Here is a 21,509-nt window from a genome sequence, read left to right on the forward strand (position 1 = left end):
ATCATAAAAATGTTATAAACTTTGATATTTTTACTTTTTTTCTCTCTTTTTTTTTATACAAGAAAATGTTCGAGGTTAATATTATGAATTTGCTAATTTTTGAAGATTATTTAATTAACATTTGTTTGGATAATTAATTATAGAAGTAGAAGAAGTTTATTTTTCAGGTATTTTTTTTCATTTCATTCATCACAGGTTATTATTTTTCAACAAACCTTTAGGGTGTTTACCCCGAAGGCCTCCCTTACATGTTCGTTCCCCTTGACAATATACTTAATTCTAATTATGCCCTAATATAATATTAGATATTAATATTAACAATATACAAAACAATATAAAACAATATAAACAACATTCAACAATATACCTCATTTAGTATGGATAGTTAATTATAATTATTTTATGTAGAATTTGGTCAATTGTTTTTTTATTAATTTTGTTGATATATTATAGCATTATTTTCTATTAATATTTTATAATATAATAATTATATTAGTATATGTTATTAATAATATTTAATTAATTATTAAATTATAATTATATAATTAATTTTATTAAATTATTATATATATATAATATTGTATTATATAAGAAATATATAATTAATAATATAATATAATATTATTATAAATATATATAAAAATATAATTGATAATATAATATGATTTTATATTAATATATAATTCAGATTATATTAAATTATTATATTAAATATGAATATGTAATTGATAATATAATATTATATTTTATATTAATTTAAAATTGAAATAATATTATAATATTTTATATATAAATATATAATTGAGATAATGTTATATTATTTTAAATAAGATAAAAATATAATTAATAATATAATATTATTTTATATATATATGTAATTGAAATAATATTATATTATTTCAATTCAATATATAATAATTAATATAATATTATTTTTTTATATAAAAATATATATGGTTACAATATTATAATAAATGAACCCTACAATTAGTTTATTTCTGGTACTGTGCATTTGTCTCATTTTCTTGAAGCTTTGTCTTTTTGAAGGTTTCATTTCAAAAATATGTTATGATCTGTACAAATGTATATTTTCATATTTAATATTACGAAGTATAAGACAAGTGTATTTAGTATATGGTTAGTTATCGTTAACGGCCATACCGTGATGAAAACACAAGTTCTCGTCCGATCACTTAAGTTAAGCATCACTGGGCACGGTTAGTACTTGGATGGGTGACCGCTTGGGAACACCGTGTGCTGTTAACACTTTTTTTTCTTTTTTTATTCTATTTTTCTTATTAATGAATGGTAAAAAAATCATCATCAAGATCAAACTTAATTTAACATTTTTTTTTTTGATAATATCTTATATTTATTATTAATATAAATATGATTAATAATATAATATTATTTTATATCAATATGTATAATTGAAGTAATATTATATTATTTCAGATCAATATATAATAATTAATGTAGTATTATTTTTTATATTGAATATATATAATTGATATAATATTGTATTATTTTATATGAGTATATAATTGCAAATATTATATTATTTTCTATGCACATTAATAATTTGTAATATAATATCATTTTTTATCAATATGTATTTGAAATAATATTATATTTTATAATTATCATTTTATGTATATTATTTCTATATGAAATAATATTATATATATAATATTATTTTAGGTCAATATATAATAATTAATATAATATTAATTTATATTAATATATTATTGAAATAATACTACATTATTTCCTATGAAAATTTATAATTAATAATATAATATTATTTTATATCAATATGTAATTGAAATAATATTATCTATAATTATTATTCTATATATATATATATATATATATATTATGTCTATATAAAATAATATTATGTAATTGAAATAATATTATATTATTTTAGATCAATATATAATAATTAATATAATATTATATTATATATATATATTTATATATAATAGATATAATATTATATTATTTTTCTATAAAATATATAATTAATAATATTACATTATTTTATATAAAACATTTAATTGGTAATATAATAATCATAATATATTATTACATTATGCATAATATATTATTACTCTATCATCATTTTTATTAAATATATATATATATTTATTTATTTAATAATAAAAATAATATAATAAAATAAATATTAATAATTCATATATGGTATAAAAGTAAAATGAGATTATAGTTAGTTTAATTGTAGGTTAAATGATCACAAGCTAGATTTGAAAAGGATGATAAATATATAAATGATTTTGTTCATTGGTTGTTTTACATGAGTGCTTTTCCACGATACGTTTTATAGACGCGTATTTTTGGCGCATCTTTGGGTACACTACCCATTTGTACCCACGTCAATCGATTTGATGGACAGCCATGGAATTCAAGAAAAACATTAATGCCAACAGTTGACTTTAGTATACAAGATTTTTTCCATCTGTTCTTTTTATTTAATCCAATACTTTTTTTTTATATCCTTATTTAGTATCGGTTTTCTTTTTTTTTATAATAATATATAATAAATACAAAACTTTTTTTTAATCTATTTAATTGTTCAATTCTATTTTATTCTTTTATACATTTATTGTATGGTTATTGAACCAGACGAACGAAATTAACGAAGAACTTAAGGGGACACGTCCACCTTCGAGTGCAAAAAAAAAGCGGTTTTTTTGTGAATTTTTTTGCAGCCAGTTTTATTAATATCAAAACAAATTTTTTGTATATGTAAGTTATATATCTGAACTATACTCACAATTTTTTGTGTGTAAAAATATTGTAAATTGTGTTGTCTGTGGCGACTTTTCTAAGAGTCCAAAAAAAAGGTGATTTTCGGTTGCCCTCACTGGCAAAAATTGGTTCATCAGAAACATAAAAACCGAGTGTTATCCTTTAGTAGAGATGTTGGCGCAGGGAATGAACGGCAGGAAATTTTGATTTTTTAATTTTTCTCAAAGTAGTCGATTTTTTGCGAAAAAATTGACATTTTTGCAGAAAAATCGCCGAGTTTTTGAGAAAAGAAAAAAATATTGGCATTTTTTCGAAAATTCCTTTCGTTCATTCCCTAGATACGTGTATCTAGTATTACTGTACAAAATTTGGTAAGGATCGGATAAATGGTCTGGACGCAACGAGGGCAACCGTTTTAAAAACGCGAATAGGAGAAATTAACGTTTAAAGTTTTGGCAACTTACTTTGAGCGCTACGGCACGCTTCGTTTAAACTACTACAGTTTCATAAATAATGGGCGGATCTTTACCAAAATTTGAAGAAATATTTTTGAAATAATATTCTTTCAGAAAATCGAAAAAGAAAAAAATCGATTTTTTTCTTGACATGTCCCCTTCAAGAAAAGAATCAATTTAGGTAATGCATGTTTTTATTCGGTTAACAAATTACTCAGCTCGCGGTTGTTGTCTAGGCGATTAAAAATCAGGATATACAGGACAATCATCCTGCTGGTAGTCTTTTATGGTAGCGAAACGTGGTGTCACTTACGTTACGGGCCCAAAAGAAATTTACGATTTAGAAAATTAAGTTGTTTCGTAAAATCTTCGGTGCAAAACGCGATGAGGAAACGGGCGAATGGAGAAAACACCATAACGTTGAAGTACATCGATCGTACAACAAACTAGACATAATTAACGTCATAAAATCACGCCGATTAAGATGGGCTGGTCACGTGGCGCACATGGGGGAGGATCGAAGGGCGCATAAAATATTGGTCGGTGTACCCAACGGGAAAAGAGCACAAGGTAGACTGAGATATAGATAGGAGGACAATGTTATTTCAAAATCTTAAAGAAATAGGCTACGAAGCCCCCAAATGAAGGGTTCGTCGCGTTTAGGGACAGGAACACTCGGCGGAACTGGAACCATCGAGTTTCAAATTAATACCAGGTGTACCGGAAAGTCATTAGCGGTTTTGTTTCGGAAGAAAACTACGTAATTTTCAAGAAAATGGAAACAATCGTAGAAAAAATACAGGATATCGTATTGGAAAATCGTCGAGTGACTGAAAGGGATTTAATAGAAGCTCTAGACATCCCATTGGGCAGTGTAAGCAATATTTTGACTGAAGTATTGGGTTTCAAAAAGTTGTGTGCACAATGGGTGCCGCATTCGCTAACAATGGAACAAAAACACATTCGAATGCGACTTTCTCAGCAACATTTAGAGCGTTTTCGAAAGGATAAAGTGGATTTTGTGCGTCGATTCATCATTATGGATGAGACTTGGATCTATCACCATGATTCTGAATCAAAACAAGAGGCTAAAGAGTGGTGTGAACCTGGTTCTTCGGCTCCGAAACGAGTTCGTGTCCAGAAATCGGTCAAGAAGGTGTTACCATCAGTTTTTTGGGATGCAAAAGGAATTTTGTTTGTGGATTACTTGCAAACTGGTAAAACAATAAATTCTGAATTTTATTGTAACCTTTTAGACCAGCTGAAGGTACGTTGAAGTACATCGATTGTACAACAAACCGGACATTATCAACTTTGTAAAATCACGCCGATTAAGATGGGCTGGTCACGTGGCGCGGTGCATGGGGGAGGATCGAAGGGTGCACAAAATATTGGTCGGTATACCAAACGGGAAAAGACCATTAGGTAGACCAAGACGTAGATGGGAGGATAATATTAGAAGGGACCTGAAAGAAATAGGATACGAAGACCGCGAATGGAAGAAACGTACGGATCAGGAACGGAAACAATGACGGGATTTGGTATTTGTGGCAATGAACTTTCGAGTTCCTAATGCTAGTTAATAATAGTAATAATAATAATAATACATTTCAATGAAAATTTTTGTCTGTCATATATAATTTTTTTAATGATGAAATTTATTATTATAAATATATTAATATTTATGTATTTGTATTATTTATTATTATTATTTATTATATCATTTGTTATAAATATATGATTTAGGTGTTATTTTTTATAATAAATAAAAATTTATTTTAACGTATTTGTTTCCTTTCTTTTTTTTGGTATATTTCAATTAAAATTTATTGTATCTATAATAATATGATAATAATAATCAAATTAAATCAAATTTATATTAATATTAATATAAATATACTAATATCAAATTTATTATTGAATATTAATTAATATACATTTATTATATATTTATGATTTAGTTATGGGTATTTATATCAAATAAAAACTTATTTTAATGTATTTGTTTATTATTTTTCTATTTTTTTTTTGTACATTTCAGTTTAAATTCATTATAACATATAATAATATTTTTTTTAATATCAAATTTATTATTAATATTATTTATATATTTATTATTGAATATTAATTAATATACAATAATTACGTAATTATGATTTAGGTATCGTTATTTAAATTAATTTCTAACCAATCATTTATTTCTCCTATTTTAATTACAATTTAGATAATGAATTATTTTATCATTAAATTAAAAAACAAAATTTAAATCTAGGAATATGAAATTGTTAAAAATTTATATTAAAAATAGATAAATTCTATATTATAATTATTATAATAATAAATTTAGAATAAAGGTATAAATGTGATTGTAGAAAAATATAATATAAGTGTACCAAATGAATAATTTAAAATGACTATATATATCGATTATCGATAACATCATAATATCTATATTCAAAGTTAAAGTACCCTTTCTGAAACTTTGATTGCACACTTTCGAATTCTCATCGTCCTTGACTACTAACAGAAACTATAATGAATCTATCTATACAAGTATTCTCCCTTTTTTTCCTTTTTTTTTTTTTTTTTATTCTATTCACGTGAAATCATAATGGAATGGTTATAATATAAAAATTTTTTTACATAATAATTTCAATTTTAAAATTTTATTATTAATTTTTATATATTATTATTATTATTTTTATTAATTATATTCATATATTCATATATATATATATACTTTATGATAATATTAATTATATTTTATTATTTCTTATTTTATTAATTATTAAATTCATTATAAAATATAAATTATAAAATATTAATTGTAATATTAAAAATAATATATATAGCTAATGCTTTATAGCAAAACTAATATTTATATATACAGTGACTCAAACAATTGATCAAATGTTCTCACAGTGTTTAAATTTTTGAATGTTGGATGAACGTGATGTGGTCCCAGTTGTTTTTTATTTCCTCACCATGTCCATTCGTGTTCACTGCACCAAAAACGATTAATTTTCGTCTTATCTGATCATACTACTCGGGCCCAATCGAGATCTGTATAATTTTTATATTTTTTTGCAAACACCAGTCAAAGCTTCCTGTGTCACTTATAGGAGAGGTTTCTTTATTTTTGATCACGTTCAACATTAAAGTTTGGAGGAGGTCATATCTTGTACATTAGGGTTGCATGACCAGTGTGGTCATCGGATGCGTTAAAAAAATTGAAGGTCGAATGACTGCAACATCATACACATCCATTCTGCAGAAAAGTTTCATTGGAAGCTTGGCAAAATGGAATAAGAATGCAAAAGAAGTCATTTTTTAGCACGAAAACAACCCTAAACAACCGAACAAAATCACCAAAGAGTGGTTTAAAGCTCATGGATTTACTTTTTTTAGACTTCCCTGATAGTCTCCCGATCTGAATCCAATAGAACTCCTATGGAGTTTACTGAAAAGAGCAGTTGTCAATTTCGATCATAATTCGAGATGTATTATTGAATTGTGGTCAAAAGTAAAAGTCGCTTGAAAACAAAATGAAGCCTAAACAGTGCAAAAATTTATTAAATAGCATGCCAAGATGCATAAAAGCTGTACTGAAAGCTAAAAGAGGGTAATACGAAGTACTAACATTTCATTTTTCCCCAGACACAAAAAATTGATCAAATCCCAGATTTGTTAATTTTCTTTAATTTTGCTTAAAATATGCAACATATTTAAATGATTTCTGTACCATATAAACAATAACAAGTTATGTATAATGTGTAACATATTTCAATTATTTCTGTACTATGTGAATTACGAAAGTTATGTAAAAATTTTAAAAAAACTGTTAGAACATTTGATCAATTGTTTGAGTCACTGTAACTGCATTATAGTGAAATGGTTATCTAGAAATTGATTAAATATCTTCTACTTAAACAAAAATCACATATTTCAAAAAAATAATCTATATTTCAACCTGTACAATAAATATATTATTTATTATATTTTATTATATTCCTATAGTATATTTCTCCCAAAAAAATATACATGGATATTGCACAATATTAATTACACAATAATAAAACAAAGTTTAATATATAAAATAATAATCTTTTTAAATGAAAACAAAAAACGAAATAGAAAAAAAAAGAAAAAGAAAAAGAAAAAGAGAAAGAGAGTTAACAAGACAAAGACAAAGATAGGTTTCACGTAGAGTTTCCATTCCAAGGGAATAAAAGGTTAGTCCTAGAGGGACATAGAGGGTGACAATTGAAAAGAAATAGTAGTAGTAGTATTAGTAAGTAGAATACAGAGAATACAGTAAAAGAAATAGTCTCTGTCTCTCTATATATACATATATACGTATATACACACATATATATGCATGTATGTTTGTATATAATGTATGTGTGTGTGTTATATATATATATATATATATATATATATATAAGTTTGGAATAAAAGGAAAAGGTCGTTGAATCGTACTCGTAGAAAAGTCCGCAGTTTCGATCGAAGTCCTTCGAAACGCGACGATAGTCTTCGACATTTCCCCTTCAACCCTAAAACCCCCATGCCCCATGCACCCCGCCCCCGCCCGCGCCCCCCTTTTGTGTTTTTTTTTTTTATTTTCATATAGATAGGGGTTAGGCTGATCTTTTTTTTTTGCTTCACAAGCTAGACGTTTCGAAAGGTACAACTACAAAGATGAGGACTAAGGACTAAGGACGAGTACTAGGACGAGGTGGAAGTGCAGGAGAAGGGAGGAGGAGGTGATGGTGGAAGTGGAAGTGGAAGTGGGGAAGGAAGAAGCAGCGTTTGCCTTTGGCCTGGCATGGCCTCCAAACTAAAGAGAGAGAGAGAGAGAGAGAGAGAGAGAGAGAGAGACAGAGAGAGAGAGAATACAGTTTTCTTCTTATCTTGGCAAATTTCCAAAACTTATGCCAGATTTCAACATACCCTCGGTCGACATGGATATTTTCGGATTTGCGGCGAAACTGCAACGTCTCCTCACCTTCTCCTCTCTTTCTTTCTTTTTTTTGTGTGTGTGTGTGTTTTATTTCTTTCTTTTGGTCAAAAGAGAATTGCAATTTTTTCTTTAACGAATGAAACAGTGGGACAGAGAGAATGGAAATGGTGGAAGAAAAGGGAAGAAATCTTGGGACTAGTTTTTATCGGTATAGGGGATTCTTTAGTTAAGTTGGTTGTTGATGTTGATGTTTTTGTTGTAGTTTGTGACTATGAGGTTCAGAAGACGAATTTTTTTGGGGATTGGTTTTTATTTATTGGTGATTTGAAAGTTTTTTCTTCTAAAGTTTTCTGTTAGTTATTTGTAGTTGTTGTTTTTTTTTTTTTTTTTTTTTAGGTTAGAGTGGAAATTGGATTATTAAATTGTGGGATTGATGTAATGAAGGTTTTTTTTTTGTATTTGACGAACATGAGAGATAAATTGGCAAATTTAGGAATTATTTTTATTTATTTATGGGTGATTGTCTGATATTTTTTTTTTTATTAGGTTTGTTGTTTAAATAATTTTTTAGGTTAATATGATAAGTTGTAAAAGTTTTATTTGATTTTTAAACAATCTGATGTGTTTTTATGTTTGAAATTTTTAAAATTTTATTTTTTTAATCTAAATTGTAATTTATTTTATTTATTAATCTACATTTTTATTAAGATTAATAAATTGTAAGAGAAAGTAAGGAATTTTTTGTATTTGACGAGCATGAGAGATAAGTTGGCAAATTTAGGAATTATTTTTATTTATAGGTTATTCTCAGATGTTTTTTTTTATTAGGTTTGTTGTTTAAATAATTTTTTAGGTTAATATGATAAATTGTTAAAGTTTTATTTGATTTTATTGTTTGAATGTAATATTGTATAAAGAAAATAAGATAAACAATTTGATGTGTTTTTATGTTTGCAATTTTTTAAATGTTACTTTTTTTAATCTAAATTGTAATTTATTTTATTTATTAGTCTACATTTTAGTTTAGTTTAACAAATTATGAGAGAAAGTAATGAATTTTTTTTGTATTTGACGAGCATAAGAGATAAGTTGGCAAATTTAAGGATTATTTTTATTCATAGGTGATTCTCTGATGTTTTGCTGAGGTTTTTAAAATTAGATTAATCAATTATTTAAAAATATATTTAAAAATTAAAATTATAAAAATTATTTGAAAATTAAATTATTAAATTGTTGAATGAGGTAATGAATTTTTTGATTTACCGAACGAGAGAGAAAAGTGTAAGACAAATTTGTGGGATTTTTTTTTTATATATAAGTGAGTCTTTGATGTTTCTTCTTTTTTTTTTTTTTTTTAGGTTGGTTGTTTTAAAATTAAGATTAATAAATTGTCAGAAAAAGTAATATTGGATTTTTTTATTTGAATGATACTATAAAGAAAAAGAGACAAATTTTGAGGTTACTTTTATTTATAGATGATTTTGATGTGTTTTTATGTTTGCAATTTTTTTTATTTTATTTATAATTCTAAATTTTAATAAATAATGACAAGTACGTAAATTTTGAAATTATTTTTATTTATAGGTTATTCTGATGTTTTCTGATCTTTTGATTTGTTAAACTAACAAAACAGTAATTTAAACTTAACAGAATAATTATTACGATTACTTTTATCTATAGGGTGATTCTAAATTTCATTTAGCTTTGTTTATAGTTTACAAATTAAATTAATAAGAGTATTGCGATAAAGTAATTAATTTTTTGATTTGCCAAACAAGAAACAAACAAACAAACAAAGAAACTAAACAATAAGAAATTAATTTGTTCATCTTACTTTGTATCTACAGGGTGAATCTAAATTTCATTTAGATTTGTTTGTAGTTTTAAAAATTAGATAAATAAAAAAGTGAGATATTAATTGATTTTTTGATTTGCCAAACAAACGATAAAGTAACTGAAAAATAAAAGAATAATTTTGACGATTATTTTTATCTATAGGGTGATTCTAAATTTCATTTAGATTTGTTTGTAGTTTACAAATTAGATTAATAAATTTTACCATAAAATAATATAAATTTTTGATTTGCCAAACAAACAACTAAAAAACCAAAAACTAAAAAATAAGACAATATTATTTTCGCCTACTTTTATCTATATAGGGTGCCTCTAAATTTCATTTAAAAATTAAATTAATAAGAGTATTGCGATAAAGTAATTAATTTTTTGATTTGTCAAACAAGAAACAAACAAACAAAGAAACTAAACAATAAGAAATTAATTTGTTCATCTTACTTTGTATCTACAGGGTGATTCTAAATTTCATTTAAATTTGTTTGTAGTTTACAAATTAGAATTATAAGTTTTACCATAAAGTAATTATATTTTTAATTTGCCAAACAAGAAACAAAACAAAAAAAAACGAAAAAATAAGACAATATTATTTTCGCCTACTTTTATCTATATAGGGTGACTCTAAATTTCATTTAAAAATTAAATTAATAAGAGTATTGCGATAATGTAATTAATTCTTTGATTTGCTAAACAAGAAACAAAAAAAAACAAAAAAACTAAAAAAATAAGATAATAATGTTTTCATCTTACTTTTATCTATAAGGTGTGACTGTAAATTTCATTTAAAAATTAAATTAATAAGAGTATTGCGATAAAGTAATTAATTCTTTAATTTACAAAGCAAGAAAAGAAAGAAAAGTTAAAAAATAAGAGAATAATATATTCTGCGTTTATTTGTATCTATAGGGTGATTCTAAATTTCATTTAGATTTGTAGTTGAAAAATTAGATAAATAAGCTTTGTGTTAAAAAATTCCAAAAATTAAAACTTACTTACACTGAATGTTTTATTTTCAATTATTTATTGAAAATAAATGAAAATAAATTGAATTGTATATTATTTGTAAAATTCAAGACTACAGCATCGTTTTTCTTCGAATCATATATACTGCATGTTTTATTTTCAATTATTTATTGAAAATAAATGAAAATGAATTGAATTGTATATTATTTGTAAAATTCAAGATTACAGCATCGTTTTTTTTCGAATCATACGTTATATCTTTTCTCGAGATTTCTTTAATCAGTATTAAGACTCTAGTAGAGGTATTTACGAGCTTGTAAAAGGGCGCCTCGATAAGATAAGAAGGAGTGATTTAGAAGTATAGTTTATTCTACTGGAATAACATGGTCCCTTTTTTTTATTTTATTTTTCTTTGTAAAGTACGATAAGTATACTTTAAACGGTCGATTATATTTATTAATACCTTTTTTTTTTTATTTATTAAACACGACATTTCTTATTTCTTATCGTTTCTAATCAATAAATTCTAATCGTTTTAATTACATTCTACAAAATATTTGATGTTTAGAATGAGAGGGTACATAAAAAAATTATATTTTTCTTTCTCTATTATTTTATTACAAAATTTTCAATTCAATTCAATTCGTTTATTCTGCTTATAAGTTACATACTCGTAGCAGAGTGAGTTCTTTGTATATTCATTCATGATCTATGATTAACAATGTTTAAACTAAGAAAGTTTCGCACGCGTAATTGACGGTCAGAATGTAAGAGGGTATATTATTCGTACAGGATAAAAGCTCTTAACATTAACGCATTCACAATATATGCATAAAAAGCCTTCAAGTCTCTAGTTTCTTTTAGATTACAAATTGTCATTAAAGAGTTCGCAGAGTTCTTTATGATGCTCTTCAGGTAATGTTCACGCATGCTGTGGTAGGCAGGGCACTCGAATAAAAAATGGCTGGCTGTTTCATTGACTTTTAAGTTACAAATAGAGCACAACACTCTTTGGTCGATTAAATATGATTCGCCCTTGTACGAAAATCTTAATACATAGATAGTGGAAAGTCTTAGTTGCGCTAAGATCTTTGCAGCGTGGAACATATTTCGGTTATATAGGTACTTAGCAGCCGTGCCTTGGGTTACTCTCAGCACTCTACATGTTAAAGATTCTGTGCTGAGGCATTTATTGAGATCCTGTGCCCTCAGTAACTGTGCAAACTTTTCGCAAGCGTAGCTTTCCTTTTCTTGCCAATATTCTGGGTTCAAGTTTTCCCACATGTAGCTTAGACCTATTGGCTCTAGCATTTTGTTGAGTTGGGCTACCCAATTGTATTTTACGTTTAACGTATTATCGTTTCTAAATAGGTGTATCTGGCGTAACAAGCAGAGTCGTGGGAGTCTACGTTGATCCATTTGTAATAATTTAATTACCCATTTCCATGCATATTTGAAAACTTGTAGCGCCACTTTTACGAGGCCTAATTCTAAGCGTAACAGTCCATTAGGTGCACTTCTCGGCAGTGCCAGGACCCTTTTAAAGTAGTTCGTCTGTACTATTTCCATTTCGTTCAATTGTCTGAGCCCCCAAATATGAGCCGAATACAAAAGTGTCGAAGCAATCAGGCTATTGTACAGTTTTATACGCCCTTCCCACGAGTCCGCCTTGGATTTGCCCAGTATTTGCATCGTTGTGCCTATCGCCATATTTGCGTTTCGGACCGCTGACTCTCTCGCTGTTCTACCTAATCCGGAAGAGGAAAACTGAATGCCTAAGTACTTGTATACCTTTACGACCTTGAGGGGGGTTTTATTAAACGCGAAGGTTTCTTTTGATGCTCGGCTTCCTCTGTGGAAATTTACGACTTCCGTCTTCGTCGTGTTTACTTCTAGACCATTTGCGGAACAATATTTTTCTAGGGCTGTTATAATTTTCCTCAAGGTTACTGGGGTTCTAGCCAGAGCTACAGCATCGTCCGCGAATAGCAGTAGTATAATATCGTTCAGTCCGTCAATGCTTATACCGCCCAAGTCAGCTCCTCTAAGGGCTTTCTCCATATCGGAGATGAATAGAACGAATAACAGTGGACTTAGTATTTCCCCTTGAAGAACGCCCTCAGTAACATCGATTGGCCTGGATAGTTCCATGTTTATCTTTACGCGAAAAGAAGCGTGGTCATAAAGCGATCTTAGCACCCGGATAAATTTCGAGCTGACCCCCAGTTTGTGTAACTTTGACCAAAGAAGCGGATGTTTAATTGAGTCAAACGCGCGGCGGAAATCTACAAAAAGGGCATATAGAGCACCTTTATTGAGTCTTAATTGGAAATGTACCGCCGACTGTAGGACATAAATATTGTCTATACAGCTGCGTTTATTCCGAAAGCCGCACTGTGATTCCGGCAGCACACTTCTGCTTTCAGCCCAACTACGCAGTCTCTTGGCTAAAACCTGGGTGAATATCTTCGATATGACATTACAAAGTGCAATACCTCTATAATTTCCTGGGTCTTTTTTGCATCCCTTTTTGTGAATCAGCGTGAGAATTGAACACGCCCATTTTTTCGGCATTTGTTCCTTATTGATTATATTATTGAACAGTGATTGCATATAGTTTAACCAAGACCGCGGTAAATTGCGGTAAAATTGCGCTGTTATGTTGTCTTCACCTGGAGATTTACCTGGTTTACATTTTTTCAAAGCCTCGATAATTTCTGGAAACGATATTTCTGAGTCTAACAACGTGTCAGCAACATCGGCATATATCACCTGTAGGCTAGGTCTGGGCGGGAATATTTGTCTATAGAACATCTCCCACTCTTTCAAATCTATCAGGTTTGGAGTAAAGGTGCTAATTTTACATCTACGTACAGCCTGCCAGAATTCTTTTGAATTCCTTACCCCGGCAAATCTATTCTTCAATTCTTTGTAATAGTCAGCTTTTCTATTGGCGATTGAGAGTTTGTATTCTTTTTTTGCTTTGAGATACTCGGCTTGCAGTAAGTTGTTGTTCATATCCGAATTTTTAATCTTCCGAAGCAGTTTTTGAGCTTTTCTTTTATGGACCAGAATTTCTTTATTGTACCAAGGGGCATGAAACCTCCGCACATTGGATCTTTTTACTTCTTTCCACATTCCGGTTTTCAGAGCCGCCTTTTGAATTGCTGTCGATAGGATATTACTTTGCTCATCCACTGATAAATTGTCAGTGTTTGTAAAGGCTTCCACTGGTACACTTAAATTATTTAATAGGTCTTGGTATTCAGCAAGCTTGCTCGGTTCCCATATGAATTTTGGTTGCTTAATGTATTTTGTACTTTTTTCCTGTTCATTATTTGCATATTCTCCAACGTTGAGTGGCAGTTGCAGACTCACTCCAATTGGGAAATGATCCGATCCCGTAACAGTTTGCAATACCTCAAAATTTTCTACAATATCCATGAACTGCGTATTGATCCAACATAAATCAATTGTACTTTGACCGTTATGGTTCTCAAAAGTATACTCGCCCTTTAGGTCTCCTATCGTTCGGCCATTTAACAGAATAAAACCATTACTTTCCATAAAATTATTTAGTTCTGTACCCCGTGAATTTACTTTGAGATCTTTAGAATTTCTCTGATTACTAAGCACAGTATTTTCTACAACCTCCGCCTCAAGGTCACCGATCGAGCCAAGTCTTGCGTTGAAATCGCCTGCAATTACGATTGGAACATTTTTATAGTCCGTCATAATTTCGTCTAAAATTAGTTGTAACGATTCTAGCGCAATGTTTATATCATAATTCAGTTTCCAGTAGATGGTTCCCAACACATATTTTACATCCCTTTTACAGACACACACAAAGACATACATTTCTGATTTTCCTATTAACAACATATCGTAATCCTTATGACTTAAAACCATAAAACCACCACTCGCACGGCCAGTACTTTTTTCTTTGACTGCTTCTGAGTATTCGCAGTTGTAATTGTCCCAAGGCGCCGGTGCCGCTACTATCTTCTGCGAGACCCATGTCTCACAAATGCCTAGAAAATCAGGTTTTGTTGGGAAGCTCACTGTGCCTAGGTTTCGTATCCCGTAGATGTTCCAGAAGATTGCATGGAATACTGGGGTCGGAGAGGGGGCCATCCTTTGTCGTTTTTTCTCTGCTGACCTTTGGGTTGGTTTTTTGCCACTGGCTGGATATTGTTAGAGTCAGCCTGCCAATGGAATAGCTGTCCGTCGATCTCGATGGTTTTATTACGTATCGTGGCTCTCTTTCCTGCCTTTTCGACTTCTTTGGCTCTAGCTCTTAAGCTCAGGAAGATCTTCCGATCTTCTGGTGTGCGATCTGGCTCGATGTATATATCTTTTCCGTTTAGCTTTTCTTTCTTCAGTTTTAGAATCGTACGTTTAATATCGGATGACTTCAGTTGGACAACAACGATGGAGCGAGTCCCAGGTTTAGACACCATTCTCGCTGAGAGCACCTGGTCTTCAACACCGAATGTGACTTGTAAAAATGTGTTGACTTCGGTTAACAGAGTCTGGGTTCTTGCACGAAGGCCTTTAATTACGATATTATCTCTTCTACGGTTTCTTTCCATCCCATTTGCCCAGGTAGCTACCTCCTTAACTCTTTTGCACACTTCCGCGTAAAGGGGGATTGGTGGATTGGAATTTGATGTTTCTTCTAATGCCTTGATTCTACCCTCCATGTCTATGATGTATTGGTCTTCCCGGGGGCTTTTCTCTAGTTTGTCGAGTCTTGCTCTCGTATCGTCTTGGAAATCTTTGATTTCCTGTTGGAAGACACTGAACCTTTCATCCCGCTTTTCTATATCGGCTTTCAAGCTCTCTATTGATTTTTGGAATTCTTGTAGCTGCATAGAGATAGTCGTGATGATGTTCCCTGACATAGCGTCCAGGTAAGCTTTAAGTTCCGGGGCTAGAGCTTTTGGCAGTGAGCTGTTTTCGCTGTCCATGTTGTGACTGTCTAAGAGAGGTTTTCCTTGCTCTTTGCCCGCTGCGTGGCAAAAAGAGTCCAGATGTTTTGTGTTGTATCGCTTTACAGGTGAGAGAGATAGGTTTTCAGAGTCTGTCGGTGACGTTTCCTCACTACGCGTACGCTTACGTATGCGGTTCACGCTCTTCGGAGTAGCGGAATTTGAAGTCGCAAAGTACTCTGTGAGCTTTCTTTTGTTCTTCTCACCTTCTTTCTCCAGTTGTTCGGTATTGCTCGGACGGCCTCTCGATTTCGTATTTACCGCGTCGGGGTGCTTCAGTATATTATCGGTAGTTGTCAGCACATCCCGGTCGCTCAACGCCGGTTGCGCCATACGAAACGTCACGAACCTACTTTGACAGTTGACTTTTTGACGGTTGACTTTTTGACGGTTATACTCTGACAGACAATTAACTCCTTATGCCACTTTTTTAGATCTTCCTCGCACGGCGCCGGCCTATAGGCGTTCTCACCCTTTACTGAGCTCTTCGACCTATTTCTTTTCGATTGCTTCTTCATGCAAAGTCGAATTTTATGGCGAGCATACGAACGCACACAACACTACTACAAAGCGCCAAAAACCGCAAATACCTTAGTATAAACGAATAAAAATGATATTTATAATAATCGAGGAAAAAAGAAAACTGTCCTTCTACGTGTTAATGTGTTATACAAAATTATATTTTTAAAATAAGTATTTGAAAGTATATCCGTATGATACGAAGCCGAATGAAAAAATATGTATAACAAACGATACTAACGATGTTTACGTTACGACGTTCAAATCAGAACTCCATTTTATTACAAAATTAATAAATGTGGAAATATTAATTTTAAATAAAATTCATATTTTATTAAATTATTTCTACTTTTGTATCTTATTTTAATAAAATATTAATAAATATTGAAATAATATCTTAAATAAATTAATATTTTATTAAATTAATATTTCTTTTCATCTTATTTTAATTAAAAATTAATAAATATTAAAATAATATTTTAAATAAATAAAAATATTTTATTAAATTAATTCTTCTTTTGTATCTTATTTTAATTAAAAATTAATAAATATGAAAATGATATTGTAAATAAATAAATTAATATTTTATTAAATTATATTTTTTTTCTATCTGATTTTAATTAAAATTAATAAATATTACAAGAATATTTTAAATAAATTAAAATATTTTATTAAATTATATTTTTCTTTTTATCTTACTTTAATTAAAATTAATAAATATTGAAATAATATTTTAAATAAATAAAAATATTTTATTAAATTAATTCTTCTTTTGTATCTTATTTTAATTAAAAATTAATAAATATGAAAATAATATTTTAAATAAATTAATATTTTATTAAATTATATTTTTTTCTTTCCATCTGATTTTAATTAAAATTCATAAATATTACAAGAATATTTTAAATAAATTAAAATATTTTATTAAATTATATTTTTCTTTCTATCTGATTTTAATTAAAATTAATAAATATAACAATAATATTTTTAAATACATAAATAATTTAAAAATTAAATTAATGTTTCTTTTAATTTTATTGTAATTAAATATTAATTAATATTAAAATATTCTTTTAAATAAATTATTATTCTATTAAATTAATTTTTCTTTTTATCAGTATCGTAATACACAATTTAATCGCAATTATAAAAAAATAATGAAAAGAAATATTCTATTTTTATCGATACAATATTATCTCACCTCAGATTACTATTATTATTATTATTATTATTATTATTATTTATATTTTTATCAATTTTTGTGATTAGAAATAAAACAATCTTCTCGTATAAAATTAAACGATAACATTGTCGCTCATTATTGATTTATTTACTTTTTATTTTTTTATTTTTTTTTATATATATATATATATATAAACGTCATTTGATAATTATAAAAATAATATATATTTCTATTAAAATACATTGAAAATATAATACGTAAATCAATAATGATATTGATAAGGTATATAAACTTTTTGTTTTAACGTTTTATTTATATCTGACGAATTAAGATTAATAATAAAGAAGGGGAAACAAAATGACAAACGTTAAAAAGCCGTTTATATTTTATCAATATTACAAAAAAAAAAAAAAAATAAAAAAAAATATAGGTCAAATGTCAAACTCGTCATCCAAGTAGATATGTTTCTTTTTTCTATTATAATATATGAGCCGTTTATTTTGAAAGTGGCCTAACCTCCATTTTCCAAAAACATCAAGTTATCTACCGTAATAGTTACATTTTTACATAATCTTTTCATTTTAAAGCAATTTGTTACAAATATATTTCACATCATGAAAATATTGTAACAAGAAAATTTTGCCAATCAACAGAATAATGGAAAGTTTATTTTGAAAGTGATCCAACTTCATTTGTCAAGTTTTATATTCCGGTTACACCAGGTTATTGTACAATTTCATGTTATGTATCAATAAAGCACTTGATTTTGCACATACTCCGAGTAAATATGATAATACTTTATTGTAAATGAAATGAGACAAGAAGATTTTGTATGAACTAAATTATTAGAAGACGCAATTTTGAAAAAGGCTCAAGAATTCTGATGAAGAATCAATAAACTGCTTAAAAATATGTTGAATGTGTTTTGTCAGAAATGAAACGTATCAAATTTTCAATAAGACATCAATGAATGAGAATGAAAAATTTGAAAGTCCTGAATTTATTAGCACGTCGGGGGGGTAGACCAAGAAAGTTCGAAAATATTGTATTGACATCACTGTATAAAAATATCAGACAAATTACAACAGCAAAATTCAAGGACATAATTGATCTATTACGATATATACCACTGGAACATCATGATTTCTTCTAATCCCTTTCACACGCACAAAATGTAGATGAGTAGTAAATTGTTTTGTAGGTTATGTTTGTCATTTTGTACGTTGTGTAGTTAAAAGAATGTTTTTCAATCGCATAAATTATGTTTCTGAAGTGTTTTAAAGATATGTCAAATAAATTGAGATATTGTTTTGTTTTCAATTAGAAGCATCTTAAATTATGTTGAATGGAGTTAAGTCCCTTGGAAATTTGATAACAAATCAAATTGTTGATATTGACAGTGACCTAATTCCATTCATGGTTAGAAAACGCATATTATTCACTTGATAATTGCTAATTTTTTTTTTATAGAAAATATAAATTAACACCTTTAGATACAGTATGACTCGTGAGTACCTTGTATGTATATTTTTGATTGCATTAAAACGCAAATTCTTCAATATCTCGTTTCGAACATAAATGGAGGTGTAGGCCACTCTTAAAATAGGCGGCTCATATATTTAGTGTTATTATTAATTTGACATATTGTATATAATTTGTCAAACATTAAATAATAATAATAAAAAAAAATAAAATAATAAAAATATGTTGTATATTTCAAGATGATAGTTAATTTTTCTTCTTTTAACATCGTCAAAGATATTAAATTAGGTATAATGTATCTAGTTGTGTGATATTAACTAAGATAAACCACAATGACAATTTATATTTCATTTATCTTCCTTTATCAACGTAAATCAACCAATGACAACCAAACGTTCATCTCTGGAACTATTTTTTTTTCTTTTTTTACTTATGAAAAATCATTCACTGAAAAAAGGGAGGAAGGTTTATTTTTATATTATTATAATTAAATTAATGTAATATGCTCTTAACTATTTTTATTACATTTATTTTATATATAATGATTGGTTGAAAAGTTTTGATTGTGAATTTGAATAAACAAAAAAAAATGGCTTGGCATGGAACTGTGTTAAACGTTTTTCTTCTTTGTTTTTTTTTATGTTTCTTATCGTTCAGTATTGAGGAGAGAGAGAGAGAGAGAGAGAGAGAGAGAGAGAGAGAGAGAGAAACGTTGAAGTTTTAATGTAATTGAACGAATAACATATACATACACAGATATAAGATGACACGAAGCCTCTGTGTCCCGTTGCATGGGTACATATGGCTTCTAAAAACATGAACTCGTTTTATATTCTTATGGGAAATCCTATAAAGTTTCGTTTATCCTTTATTTTATTGACTTTTTTTTTCTTTCTATTTCTTTATTTTGTATTTTAAAATTTATTTATACTTTTTTTTTACTTAACCGATCGAGTATTAAAGTTTTTTTTTTTTTTTTTTTTTAAATAGCAACGAATTTAAGATATTTCAATTTTTATTGTAAAAATAAATTAATTAGTGAATATTAATATTTTATATAGATAATATGTTAGTATATTTTTTATTTTATATATTTATTGTATTTTATTATTATCTTGTTAATTTATATTTATTATATTTGATTATTATTTAATTATATTATTATTATTATTATATAATTATATTATTTGTATATTATATTCTTTTTTATATATTTTAAAAATAATTTTATTATTTTTATATAATTAAATTATTTTCTATATATATAACAAAAGTATTGGATAATAGTTTTCTATTTAATATATTAGAAATAATTGAATAATAATTTAATTAATTTTTAATGTTTAATTTTTAATAATTTTCGTTTTAATTAAATAGGCTTAAGATTTTTCAACTAACATATTGTTTTTAATTTTTTTATTTCATACGTTAAACATGATTAAATATTATTTGTTATAAGTATGAAAAATTTTATGAAGAAGAATAAAATAATGATTTGATTTACATTAGTCATATTTCATATGATTTTGATTATGTTAACAAGAATGCCGATGGTTTCTTAACTGTCGGTGCCGTGCAAAAGGTTTCTTTAATAACAAATGGCTGAATGACTGCCAAAGAGCAAAGATATTTTTAGCCTCGTCCAGGGTTGTTCATGCATATTCCGGATATTTTCAAATAAATCGTACGTCGATTTCTTCCCCGAACGCGTTTCTACTCTCGAATCTATTAATCTCTATTATTATTTGTAAGAAATTACTTTTTATACACACACATATGTATATATATTAGGGTGGGTCAAAAAAATCAATTATTTTTTTTTTTTTAAAAGTGCCACAGAAAAATGGGTTGCTAGACACCTTTAAAAAATTCTCACCAAATATGAGCTCTTCATTTTAATAGGAAGATCCTCCGCATCTCAGTTTTTTAATTTTTTTCTCAGTCCAATAGAATAAAATTCATATCTCATTATTTATTGATTGTACAGAAAAATGTTCTAGATGAATTTTGTAGGAAATTTAATGCTCTACAAAAAAGGTATCTTATATTTTTTTCGTAAACCTTACCATTTGAATGATATTGAAGATTTAAGTTTGATTATTTTCAGACAAATTTCATTTTTGTTTATGAATTTTATAACTCGACAATAAATGACTATTAAAAAGTGCACAATACAAATTTTTGTAGGAAATGAAGTGCTCTATAAAAATGGTGTCTTATGTTTTGGCGATTAAATGAAGCGTTCAAAAGATATTCATCATCAAACTTTCATGTGTACTGATTTTTGTCTCTGAAAATGAATTATTTAAAAGAAGATATTCGATACAATTGAT

General features: G+C 27.7%; 1 protein-coding gene and 1 non-coding gene across 2 annotated transcripts in view; both read left to right on the forward strand.

Moving 5' to 3' along the window:
* LOC107072744 (uncharacterized) overlaps nt 1-21,509 on the forward strand; it is a 303,985-nt gene that overhangs the window by 205,172 nt on the left and 77,304 nt on the right.
* Nucleotides 1,148-1,266, forward strand: LOC149031120 (5S ribosomal RNA). The gene has a single exon (XR_016178035.1). It is a non-coding gene; the product is annotated as a 5S ribosomal RNA (ribosomal RNA).

The sequence above is a fragment of the Polistes dominula genome, unplaced genomic scaffold (genome assembly GCF_049000335.1).
Source record: "Polistes dominula isolate Pdom_NZ unplaced genomic scaffold, Pdom_raw_medaka contig_80, whole genome shotgun sequence".
NCBI lineage: Eukaryota > Metazoa > Arthropoda > Insecta > Hymenoptera > Vespidae > Polistes > Polistes dominula.